The 12,544-nt window shown below is 45.8% G+C and overlaps 1 protein-coding gene across 1 annotated transcript in view; it reads right to left on the bottom strand.

Annotated features, from left to right (window-relative positions):
* MYH9 (myosin heavy chain 9) overlaps window positions 1–12,544 on the bottom strand; it is a 1,134,272-nt gene that overhangs the window by 419,351 nt on the left and 702,377 nt on the right. The window lies entirely within an intron of this gene.

Raw genomic sequence — 12,544 nt, forward strand, 5'->3', positions numbered from 1 at the left:
GATGGAGGAGAAGGAAAGTCCATTGTTTAACATCTCAGCTAGGTACTGAGAAATTTGAGGTATACTTATTACCCAAGGATCCTGGCCCTTTTCTTGATTCCAGGCACAAAATAGTTTCCATTTGGTGGAGTAGGCCTTTCTAGTAGAGGGTCTTCTGGCCTCCAAGATGACATCCTGCACCTCCTTGGAGGAGAGAAACTGTTGTGAAATCAAGGAATTCTCCATGCAGCTAGATTTAGAGTTTTGAGATTGCTGTGAAGGGTTTTGTAGTTGTGCTGGGACAACAGAAGAGGGACTAGAGGTAGGATCCATGGTGGGGAATGTGTCAGGCTCTTCAAGAGCAGATACCAGTGTTGTCTTGGCCAGTTTGGAGCAATGAGAATAATTTTCGGCCTCTCTGCTCTGGCTTTTAATAGAACTTTGGGCAGCAGAGGAAGAGGCGGGAAGGCATAGACTGTCAATGTTGCCCAATTGAAGGAAAGTGCATCCACTTTCCAGGCCTGTGGATGATGGGTCCTTGAACAAAACTTTTTCAACTGGCAATTTCTGTGGGTAGCAAAGAGATCTATGTCTGGCTGTCCCCATGCCCGAGTTATCTTTGTGAAAACTTGAGGATGCAACTTCCATTCGTGTGGATCTGTCATATTTCTGCTTAGGTTGTCTGCCTGTGTGTTTTCCTTCCCTGGCAGGAATTGTGCCTGTAGTTGAATTTGCAATTCCAGTGCTGTGTTCCATAGGGTCATGGCTTGCCTGCACAGGGGGTATGAATGAGTTCCCCCCTGTTTATGTACCACATCACTGTGGTGTTGTCTGTCCTTATTAATAGCTGGCCTGGATGCAGTAGGTCTTTGAAGGTCATAATAGTCTTTTGCACGGCTAGCATTTCCTTTTGGTTGATGTGAAGGTGCTTCTCTTTTCGGGTCCATTTTCCCTGAATGCACTGATCTGTCATGTGTGCTCCCCAGGCGTAGTCTGAGGCATCTGTTGTGATGATTTGAGTTGCTTGAGGTACACAGAAAGGAAGACCTGCGTTTCTTTGGCAAGCTTGTGTCCACCACAAAAATTCCTTTTGAAGGCATGGAAAGAGTGGTATAATTGTTTCCAAACTGTGGCTGTGTTGAGACCATAAGTTTTTCAGGTACCATTGAAGTTTCCTCATATGCAGCTTTGCACACGGGATTAGTAGGATGCAAGATGCCATGAATCCCAGAGCCTGCAGGACTTTCCTTGCAGTTAGCCTGGTGTAAGTTGCCATTTTTCTGAAGTATTGAGACAGTTGCCCTTGCTTGTCTGGCGTGAGGTAGGCCATCTGGGTGGTTGTATCCAAGCTGGCACCCAGGAAAATTATTTGTTGAGAGGGTATTAGTTTTGATTTCTTTTTGTTGACTGCGTATCCCAGGAAGTTCAACAGTTTTATTACAAACGCCAGGTGCTGTAGTAGTATGTCCTTGCTGTCCGCTTGGATCAGGCAGTCGTCCAGATATGGGTAGATTTGTATCCCTTGTAGTCCGCAGAAGGCGATTACTGATGCCAGGCATTTCGTAAACACTCTGGGCGCAGTAGATAAGCCAAAGGGCAATGCAGAGAATTGGTAATGGGTTGAACCTGCAAGAAATCTGAGGTATCTTCTGCAATCTTGTCTGATAGGGACATGCAGGTATGCCTCCTTGAGGTCCAATGTTACCAGCCAAGACTCCTTGCCCAGCATGGGAAGAAGCTGCTGTAATGTGAGCATCTTGAATTTTGGCACCTGTAGATATGTATTTAGGATGGATAGGTCTAAGATAGGTCTCCAATCTTTGTCTTTCCTTGGTACCAGGAATAGTCTGGAATAAAACCCTTGACCTTGTTCTTTTGCAGGTACCTCTTGAATTGCTTTCATGTCCATGACAGCTGAAACTTGTTTTTGTGCCTCTGCCCTTTGATTTTGTGGCAGATTTGGCATGCCTCTCATTTTTGGAAGGGTGTGAAAATGGAACCTGTATCCTCTGTCTATAATGTCCAGAATCCATTTGTCTTTTGTAACATGCCAATTTTTTGAGAAGAATGTCAGTTTTCCGCCCAAAGGTGCTGCCATTAAAGCTTTGCTTGGCAGGTGTAGGAGGAAGTCATTGTGTCTGTTTTCTAAAAGACTGATCTATCTTCTCCACCTCTTGGGGTTGGTGCTTGCCACTGTCTGGCTCTGAAAGATACTTGAGGTTGCCCTCTACCCCTTGGGCGCCTGTATCTGCCCCTTTGAGGTCTGTCTGTGGCTGGAAAGGAACAATTTTTTGAAGGCCAGTTTCTGCTGAAACGTGGAGGCTGTACCTGCAGGAAATCTTTCACTGTTTGCATTGATTTCGCTTTTTCCTCCATTTTCTTTAGCACCTCCTCAGCTTCAACACCAAACAATACATCTTTTTGAAGAGGTGCATCTAATAATTTAGCTTTGACATGATCTGGTAAGGTTTGCTCTTTGAGCCAAGAATGCCTACGTATAACAGACCCCGTAACAGCAGCTCTACATGAGGCCTCACACTGCAAGGTATGTTTACCCACTTGCTCTGCACCATGCAACAAATCCTGCAACTCTTAAATCTGGTTGTTCTGGTCATGTCATCTTGCTTTTCAGCAGAGATATCAAAAACTGTTGATACTTTAACATATGGAACTGACAGTTTAATGCCCTCATGGGTTAAAGTGGCCGAGGAGTACACCTTTCCCCCCCACCTTTCTAAAGCTCTGGAATCTCTCTGAAGGTAATGGGTTTTTAGCAGTAGAGGCCTTGATTCCCTTGGGACCCTGTGAAATTGTTTCTGGGTCAGCAGTATGGCTTTTATATAGGAACTGGTGGGAATCAGGAACCCGGTAATACCAGTCTGGTTTAACAGGAGCTGGAGGCAGAGTCTGGATTAAGACTGGCTTCTGTGTACACATCATCCAATACATCTAAAACAGGAGGGATAGCCAGAGGCCTATGCAGGGGGAGCAGAAGAAATTCCCCGAGCCTTTTCTTGGAACCTGAGTAATCTTGGCCTGCCCAGTGAAAGTGTTCCCTCAATGTATGCAGGGTTTCCCCAAAAGAGAAGTCCTCGGGGGGGGGGGGCAGAGTCTTCGAATGGAGAATAGGCATAATCCTGGTCCTCAGATAGTTCTGAGGTAATAGAAGCTTGATCCGAGGAAGGGTAGTCTTCCTCTAATCTGGGCCTTTTGTCAGAGGGGGGTTGAGAACCCCTGATAAGAGTAATCAAATCCTCAGCCATTTTAAGCATCTGTTTTTTAGGCATGGTGCCTTGAGAGGGGGTCTGAGGAACCTGTTTTTTGGTTTTCATGGCTGCTTTAGATTTAGTGAAGGCTTTAATAGAGAAGGAAGGCCTGAAGACCCCTTGAGAAATGGCAGGCCTGTCTAAATTCTGAGTTTCCCCGCCAGGAGTGGCGTCGGGATCTGTAGTAGGAATGGGGGCCGAGGAGCCTGCGACCTCGGGTACTGAAGACACCGGTAACGCATTGTCATCGGTAGTCAGGGGCTGCGTAGGCACCTCGCTGAGTACCGGAGAACCGGTAGTCGGCCTTAGCGTAGTTTCAGTAGGTGGTGCGGACCTTGTATGTCGGTCCTTATCTTTGCGTTTTTTGCTCAAAACTGGAGTCGGAGTATCCGACGACATAATATAATTAAATTTTCTGCCGAAAAAGTGAAGGGCGAACTCCACCCGACACTTAATTGTGTTTATTGAATCTAGCACAGAAACGGCAGGCCGAGACGTCGTGGTCTGGGCCTAAGTAAGGTATACAGAAAGAGTGGAAAAGTACAGTTTTGTACCTACCATAAATGTAGATGTCCGAACTGGATAGCATCTGCAGTCATAACAAGTGGGTTGTCCTGTCGTCAGGCAGCCCTTCAGTCGGCCGGATTCCAAAGTCCGGGTCCGGCTTCGGCTGATGTCGCACTCCACCCGACGTCATCTCTGTTGGTTCGGTATAAAGGCATCAGCCGCGCCATTTTCCTCAGTGTTTCTTGCCCCAGATGCCAGTAGCCGTCTTGCAGGCTAAAATTTGGATAGATGCCAATGTTTCCAAATAGATAGAGGTAAACACAACAATAAGCATGTATGTACATATACAAAACAAATACACCATAAAAGACTCCCCAACAGCTAGCTATTAGAAGGGTAAACACCCTAGGAGTACCACAGAGGGATGGTGGGAGGGTAATCCTGACTGCAGATGCTATCCAGTTCGGACATCTACATTTATGGTAGGTACAAAACTGTACTATGTCCTTCATGGATGCATCTGCAGTCATAACAAGTGGGTAGAATACCATACCCAACTAGGGCAGGAGGATAAAGGTAGATTATGGTGTGTTTAGGATCCCTTGCAGTACAGCAGTGGCAAACCCTGCTCGGGATCTGGAATATAGAGGCAAATTATAATGCTTGGCAAATGTATGCACGGAGGTCCAAGTAGCCGCCTCAATAATGTCTTTGGTTGCCACTCCTCGTAAGAAGGCTGTGGTAGTGGCTGTTGCTCTTGTAGAATGAGGTCTTATGTTCTGTGGAATTGGTTTTCCATGGAAGGAGTAACAGAATCGTATGCAATTTCCTATCCATTTGGAGATTGTCTGTTTGGAAATAGCTTTTCCTTCCCTTCCTGTTGCATAGGCTACAAAAGTTGGTCAGTCTTTCTGCTATTTTTTGTTCTGTCCAAGCAGTAGCGTAGCTGTCTATGTACATCCAAGGTATGCAGTATTCTTTCCCCTCTGTTTTGTGGGTTGGGAAAGAAGGTAGGTAGGTGGATTGCCTGGTTTAAAGACACTCTGGATACCACCTTAGGCATAAATGTAGGATTAGTCCTCATGGACACTCTATCTTGGTGGAAGATTAGGAAGGGTTGCACTGCCATTAAGGCCTGTAGTTCTGAAACCCTCCTTGCTGAAGTAATTGCCAGTAGGAAAGCAGTTTTCCATGATAGGTGTTGTAGGTCTGCTGTTGCTGCTGGTTCAAAGGGTGCTAGTGTCAACTTTTCTAGCACAAAGTTTAAATCCCAAGCTGGTAATGGTGGTTTCCTTGGAGGTTTTACATTCTTGATTCCTCTGAGGAATTGTCTGAGCAAAGGGTGCGAAAAACAGGTGTATCAAAGCTGTATTCTGCTGAAATAGCTGATGCATGTATCTTGATGGAGGAGTAGGACAGGCCTGAATGAAGAAGTTCGCCAGATACTCCAGAATGTTAGGCATATCTATGTTTGACACATCTTTTCCTCTTTCTTACTCCAGATGACAAACCTTTTCCATTTTCCAGCATAGTTCCTTCTTGTTGAAGGTCTGCGTGCTTCCAGAATAATGTCTTTAACTCTTTGGGAAAGTTCTGGAATAGCTGCTGTTATGTGATGTTCCATGCAGTCAGTTGTAAGGTTTTTAGGTTTGGATGTATGATGCTGTAGTTGTTCTGCGTTAACATCAAAGGCATCAGGGAATTGTCCACATATTGTTCGAGACATGCTCCTCAGTAGTGGGTACCAGTGTTGTCTTGGCCAGTTTGCAGCTATCAGGATTATCCTTGGCCGTTCTTCCTTGATTTTTAGTAGTACCTTGTGTATGAAAGGAAGAGGCGGAATGCATATGCTGTTAGGCCTTTCCAGTTGAAAGAGAGCGAATCCACTTTCCATGCTAATGGGTGGAATGTCCTTGTGCAGAATTTTTGAGCTGGTGATTGAGAGGTGATGCGAATAGGTCTATCTGTGGCATTCCCCATTTCTTTGAGATGGTCTTGAAGATGTCGGATGAAGCTTCCATTCGTGGGCATCCGTCATGGTTCTGCTTAATATGTCTGCTTGGGTATTGTCTTTCCCTGGTACAAATATTGCCTGTAACTGGATGTTGTAGCTGAGTGCCAGGGTCCACAGCTCCAAGGTCATTCTGCATAGGGGTATGAATGAGTGCCTCCCTGTTTGTTGATGTACCACATGACTGTGGTGTTGTCTGTCCTTATCAACTGGCCCTCTTTGAGAAATGGTTTGAACTTTGATTGCCAGTTTTACTGCCAGCATTTCTTTTAGGTTGATGTGCAGTTGAAGTTGATCCTGTGTCCACAATCCTTGCACTGATTTGTCCAGCATGTGTGCCCCCATCCCTAGGTCTGAGGCATCTGTTGTGATGGTCTGGCTTGCTTGACATCTGCGAAAGGTAGGCCTGGGTTTGACTGGCATGCCTGAGCCCACCATAGGAACTCCTGTTTTAAGCATGGAATTAGTGGGATTTCTGTTTCTAGACTGTGTCTGTGTTGGGACCATAAATTCTTTAGGTACCACTGTAGTTTTCTCATATGTAGCTTTGCAAATGGAACCAAGATTATGCATGATGCCATGAAGCCCAAGGCCTGCAGTACTTTTCTTGCTGTTAACTTGTTCAGTTGCCATTTTTCTGCCAAGAAGTATAGAGACAGTTATTTTTGTTTGTCTGTAGTCAGGAATGCCATTTGTTTTACTGTGTCCAAGCTGGCACCCAAGAAAGTCCTTGTTTGGGATGCTATTAGCCTTGACTTTTGTAAATTGACTGTGTATCCCAGTGCTTGTAGCAAGTAAATGACCCTTTGTAAATCTGTTGTCAGCTTGCTTTTGTTGTCCCTTGTAGCAGGCAGTCGTCCAGGTATGGGTAAATTTGAATTCCTTGAAGTCTGCAGAAGGCGATTACTGATGCCAGGCATTTTGTGAATACTCTGGGCAGTAGATAAGCCAAAGGGCAATGCTGAGAATTGATAGTGCTCTGATCCTGCAAGAAATCTGAGGTATCTTCTGCAGATTGGTCTGATAGGGACGTGCAGGTATGCCTCCTTGAGATCTAGAGTTACCAGCCAAGACTCCTTGCCCAGCATGGGAAGAAGTTGCTGTAGGGTCAGCATTTTGAATTTTGGGACAATGATGTATGTATTTAAGGTGGACAGGTCTAAGATTGGTCTCCAACTTTTTCTTTCCTTGGAACTAGGAATAGTCTGGAGTAGAACCCTTTCCTTGCTCTGCTGCTGGCACTCTTTCCACAGCTCTCATGTTTGCTAACTCCATTATCTGGTGTAGAGCCTCTGTTTTTTGATTTGGAGGTAGATTTGGCATTCCTCTTTGACTGGAATAGTGTGGAAGTGAAACCTGTAACCTTGATCTATGGTTGGTAAAATCCACTTGTCCTTTGTTATGTAGTGCCAGTTCTTTGAAAATAAGGTTAACTTTCCGCCCAGAGGAGCTGCTATTTGTTCCCTTGGCAGGTTTAGGAGGAAGTCACTGTGGTTGTGTTGATGTAGTGGCAGTGATCTGTCTTCTCCACCTCTGTTGTTACCTTGCCACTGTCTTCCTCTGTAGGCACCTCCTCTGGATTGGTTTCTGCCTCTGGGCGCCTATTCCTGCCCCTTTGAAATTTTGTGGAGTCAGGAAAGGACCAATTTTGGCAGGCCAGTTCCTGCTAAACCTTGGGGTTGAACCTGCAAGAAATCTTTAACAGTTTGAATAGATTTTGCCTTTTCTTCCATTTTCTTCATAACCTGCTGGGCAGATGTACCAAACAAACTTGTCTTGTCCATAGGAGCATCTAGCAACTTAGCTTTAACATGATCCGGTAAGGTTTGTTCCTTTAGCCATGCATGCCTTCTTATCACTGTGCCTGTCATGGCTGATCTAAATGAAGCCTCCAGTGCATCATAGCCACATTTTAAGGAATTGCTAACCTGCACCATGTTATTTATCCTATCTAATACATATTTCTTATCAAGAGATTCATCAGTGGTTAGTTTTTAGTTAACTGATCCAGCATAAACTCTTGGTATTGTATCATGTGAAACTGACAGTTTAAAGCTCTAGCTGAGAAAGTAGCTGAAGTGTAGACCTTTTACCCCATCTGTCTAATGACCTTGCTTCCCTTTCAGAAGGAATAGGGTTTTAGCAGTAGAGGCCTTGATTCCTTGGGGCCCTGGGATATAGTTTCTGGGTCTGCAAGTGGAGCCTTGTAAAGGTGGTGATGAATCTGGCACCCTGTAAAATCTGTCTGGTTTGGTAGGGGCTGGGGGTAGAATCTGGATTAAGACAAGCATCATTGAAAGCATCATCCACCACAGAGAGAACAGGAGGTATAGCCAGAGGCCTGTGCTGAGGGAGCAGCAGAAAGGTCCTAAGTCTTTTCTTGGAGTCTGAAAAATCCTGTTGCTGCCATTGGAACTGTTCCCTCAATGTATGCAAAGTTTCCCAAAAGAAAATTCTTCTGGGGAAGCAGCTGGGATGGATTCTTCAGCATCAGAATCTTCAAAATTGGAGAAGGGAGCCTCTGGCTGGTCAGTTATGTCTGATTCATCAGCAGAATCATCAGAGGACACTGGGTAGGGGCTCTGCCCTAGGTCTCTTCTGGGGCTGAGAGGCCCTGTCTGGGTGAGATTGAGATCCTCTAATTAAAGAAATTAGATCTTCTGCCAAGGTAAGCATTTGTTTTTAGATGGGGCCTGGAGAGGGTTTAACAGGCACCGTTTTAGTAGTCTTGGCAGCTTTAGATTTGGCGAAAGCCTTAATGGACATGGCTGTTGAGGCCTAGCAGCACCACGTGCTGGGGTAGAAACATCCAAGGGATGGTGTCTGATAAGTCAACCAGGAGTGGGTAAAATTTCTGAAGTCGTTTCAAGAGTTGTAGCAGGGGCCTCAGTTGTAGGAATAGGTTCAGCTGTACTTTGTCATCGGTAGTCAGGGGCTGCGTAGGCACCTCGCTGAGTACCGGAGAACCGGTAGTCGGCCTTAGCGTAGTTTCAGTAGGTGGTGCGGACCTTGTATGTCGGTCCTTATCTTTGCGTTTTTGCCAGATTGGAGTCGGAGGATCCGATGACATAATATAATTAAATCAGAACCGAAAAACTGAAGGGCGAACTCCACCCGACACTTAATTGTGTTTATTGAATCTAGCACAGAAACGGCAGGCCGAGACGTCGTGGTCTGGGCCTAAGTAAGGTATACAGAAAGAGTGGAAATCCTTATGCGGAATTTGCTTCCCACAACAAATGCACGAGTGACATCTTTGTCTGACATTGGTCAGAGGCAAGAAAAGTTTCCCCAACGGGGTACTTAGCTTTCAAGAAGACTTCGGCTGAAATACTTTCGTAAATCTCAGGAGCTGGCCGACTGGCATTTGCCAACTGCTTCTGCTTCGGGCACCGCGCGGCAAGAAAGACTGAAGAAAATGGTGTTGGCTGCCTTTTATACCCCTGCCGCACTGACGTCAGGGAAGAAGCGACAACCGACGCCGGACCTAGACTTTGGAATTCGGCCGACTGAGGATCCGCCTGACGGCAGGATAACCCATCTGTTATGACTGCAGCTGTATGCACGATGAACATCTGTCTGCTTCGGGCTCCTCCTCAGCAAGAAAGACTGATGTAACAGCGATGGCTGCCTGTTTTTATACCCCTGACGACCTGACGTCATGGAAGAAGCGACAGCATCCAATGCAGAAATACTAAATATCTAGTATTTGGGCCGATTGAGGGCTACCTGCAAGCAGATAACCCAAGTGTGATGATTGCAACAGTGAAACATGAACATCATCACTGAGCACATTCTCAGAGAAACCCATCACCCACAGTGTCACCTATAGCTCTGACAGGTGTGGATGCATAAGGGATCCTTTGTTTTATTTGAAAAGGTCCACTCTGTGGAGTAACTTGTGGTGATGGCTCCTGGCTAAATGCAGAAGGGTGAACTAGTGTTGGCTTAGCCAAAAGGCAGTCACCAGCAAGAATTTAAGTTGGTCCATTTGAATCTTGAATGGGACCCTTTGGGATAAGAAGGGGGAGGAAATCCATGAAGAGACATCCCCCTCCAAGAAAAGGAGAGGGCATCTACAACCAGAGGACTTGGGACTCTAGCATAAAAATTTGGAAGTTGTCTGTTCAGGGGGAGGCAAGTCTATTTCAGGAATACCCTACTGGTGGACTAAGGTCCAGAAGCACATCTGTGTGAAGCATCAATTCGTAGGACTGAGTCAATGACCTGCTTAGTGTCTACCACAAGATTCCAGTTGGAGGGAATGTACACTGCCTGAAGAGCCATATGGTATTGGGCACGAAATTCCCATACCAGAAGAGCCAACCTGCAAAGGAGATGGTGGGGGGCACCAAATCCTACTTGTTCACATACCAAAGGTCCAGCATGTTGTCTGTGAACAGTTGGAGGGGACCTGGGCAAACAGGGTGAAATGCCTGTAGAGCTAGTAGCAATGTTCTCATTTCCCTGCTGTTGATGCTTTCTGTTCTCTGGGAAGGAGAGCCAGACTTCACTGAATTGTAAAATTTGCACAAGACCACCCCCCAGCCCATGCCTAATGCACCTGTGCAGAGTTCTAGGACTGGGGGTCAGACAATGCAGAGGTAAATCCTGGGTTTAGGTCCATCTGTTGGCTCTACCAAAGAGACCAGGAATGGGGGGGGCTGATTTTGAATTCTAGTGGGTGAGAATGCTGGGTCCACACAGATAAGGAACCACTGTAATTTCCTCATGTGGAGTTTTGCCACTGGCAGCATGGGGATGGTTGAAACCATGAATCTCAGCAACCTGAAGAACTCCTTAGTGGCTATGTGAGTGAAGGGGAGAAGGGACTGCAAAAAGGATTGAAAGTCCTGCACCTTCTGAGGTGGAAAGTGACACTATCTGGATTTGACAACACAGGAAAATGTGGTCCAATAAAGGGGTGAGGATTGACTTCCTGAAGCTGGTGAATACCAGTTTTTCCAAGGACAGAAATGGTAGTCTCCAGATTTTGGATTAGAGTTTGGGAAGTTGGAGCCTGTAAGAGCAGGTCATCCGGGGATGGAAAAATCTGGATATGCAAAAGCCTGCAATGTACAATCACTGGAGCCAGGCATTTTCTGAATACCGACAGACATGTTGAAAGACCCGAGCGGAAGGCACAGAACTGAAACTGCCAGGAACCCACAGAAAAACGTAATTTCCTGAACATGGGATGAATGTGGATGTGAAGGCAAGCAAATAGAGATGCCATGTATCTTTGTGGAAGGATAAAAGGAAATAGTCTGGAGTCTCAACATTCTGAAGGAAGGTACCTTTAACATGTTGAGATAGGATAAATCCAGAATTGGTCTCCAGAGGCCATCCTTTCTGGGCACTAAGAACATTCTTGAATAAAAGCCTCTCTCTCAAGGTTTGAGGAGCCCTTGGAATGTAGTCCTGCTGCCAAAGTTCCCAAAGGAGGACCCCAAATGGGGCGGTTGCTCTTGGGGGGGGGGGGGGGCTAGATTCCAAACCATGAAGTATCCTTTTTTGATTATGGAAAGAACCCAGGTGTCTTGGGTGATGCATTTCCAGACACTATGTTTAAAAGCATTTGAAAGGCAAGAGGAAAGGGGACATCTGTAGGGTAGTCAGACTCCCTTTGTCAGGAAAGGACTGCCTTTGTTGAGAGGGTGCCTGTGAACCCTAGGCTTCTGTTGTCTTTTTCCTCCTCTGGAAGACTTACTGGAGGAGTGCTGAGTGTGGCACAGGAGAAACCAGGATGCATTTCAACTCCTTGAGTTTTTGGTTTTTTTCCCTGTAGGGACTTTGGGAGAAGCTGCTGCTGGACCAAATAAGGCTAAATTTTTTAATAGTGCACCCAGTAATTTAGATTGGAAGTCATCCTGGAGGGGCTGCAACTTAAGCCAGGATAATCTTCTGATAACTGAAGTAGCAGCAGCTGCCTTGGCACAAACCCCCACAGCATCACAGCTGCAATTAATAGGGTGTCTTGCCACTTGGGAGGAAGCTCCCAACAGAGTGACAGCCAAGGATTTCCCTTCAGAATCTGGAAGATCTGCAATGGCACTTGATGCCCAAGACAAAAGCTCTACAGAGTACTTAGCCATACATTTCTGATTACTGATGTCCCTGAAAGCGGTGGCTGAAATACAGGCCTTTTTTCTCAGTCTCTCAAGGGTTCTACTTTTATGGGAGAAGGGAGGTAGAAGGAAACATCCTGGATGGTTTTATATGTAGCTACAGAAATGACTGCTGGGTCTGCAGCAGGACACCTAAAGAGGAATTTACAAAACTCTGGGACCTTGTAGAAGCAGTCTGGCTTCTCTGAAACTGGGGTCGGGGAGTGTGGGTTTGGGAAACATTGTTAAAGGCATCAGGAAAAGCAGGATGCACTTGGAACTACAGAGAGGCTACAGAAATTAACTTGTAGAAGTTGATATTCTGGACAACAGAAATTTGGGAGGTGTCCCACTTAAAGGGTTCTCCCATCTCTCTTCCATAGGGGAGAGGCAGCATCAACAAACTCCTCTTCGGGGAAACTTATTCCTGAGGAGGGGGAATCGGTGTTGAGTAACCCAAGGATTCCTCTTCAGAGAAAAAAAAAGTTAGTCATTGTCCCTAATCCTTTTCTGAGAATAGTTGGAGAGCAGGAGTAGGCTGTGAGGAAGGCAGCTTGAGTGCCATGAAGACCTGAAACAAGCTTTGGGAAAGGGCCTGTCAATCTGTAAGGGTCTGTCTAGCAGGGAATACATTCTTAAGTTTTTTTTTCTTTTACAGGAGAAAAGTACAGTTT

This window comes from Protopterus annectens, chromosome 1.part1 (assembly GCF_019279795.1).
Source record: "Protopterus annectens isolate FY-2018-M chromosome 1.part1, PAN1.0, whole genome shotgun sequence".
NCBI lineage: Eukaryota > Metazoa > Chordata > Ceratodontiformes > Protopteridae > Protopterus > Protopterus annectens.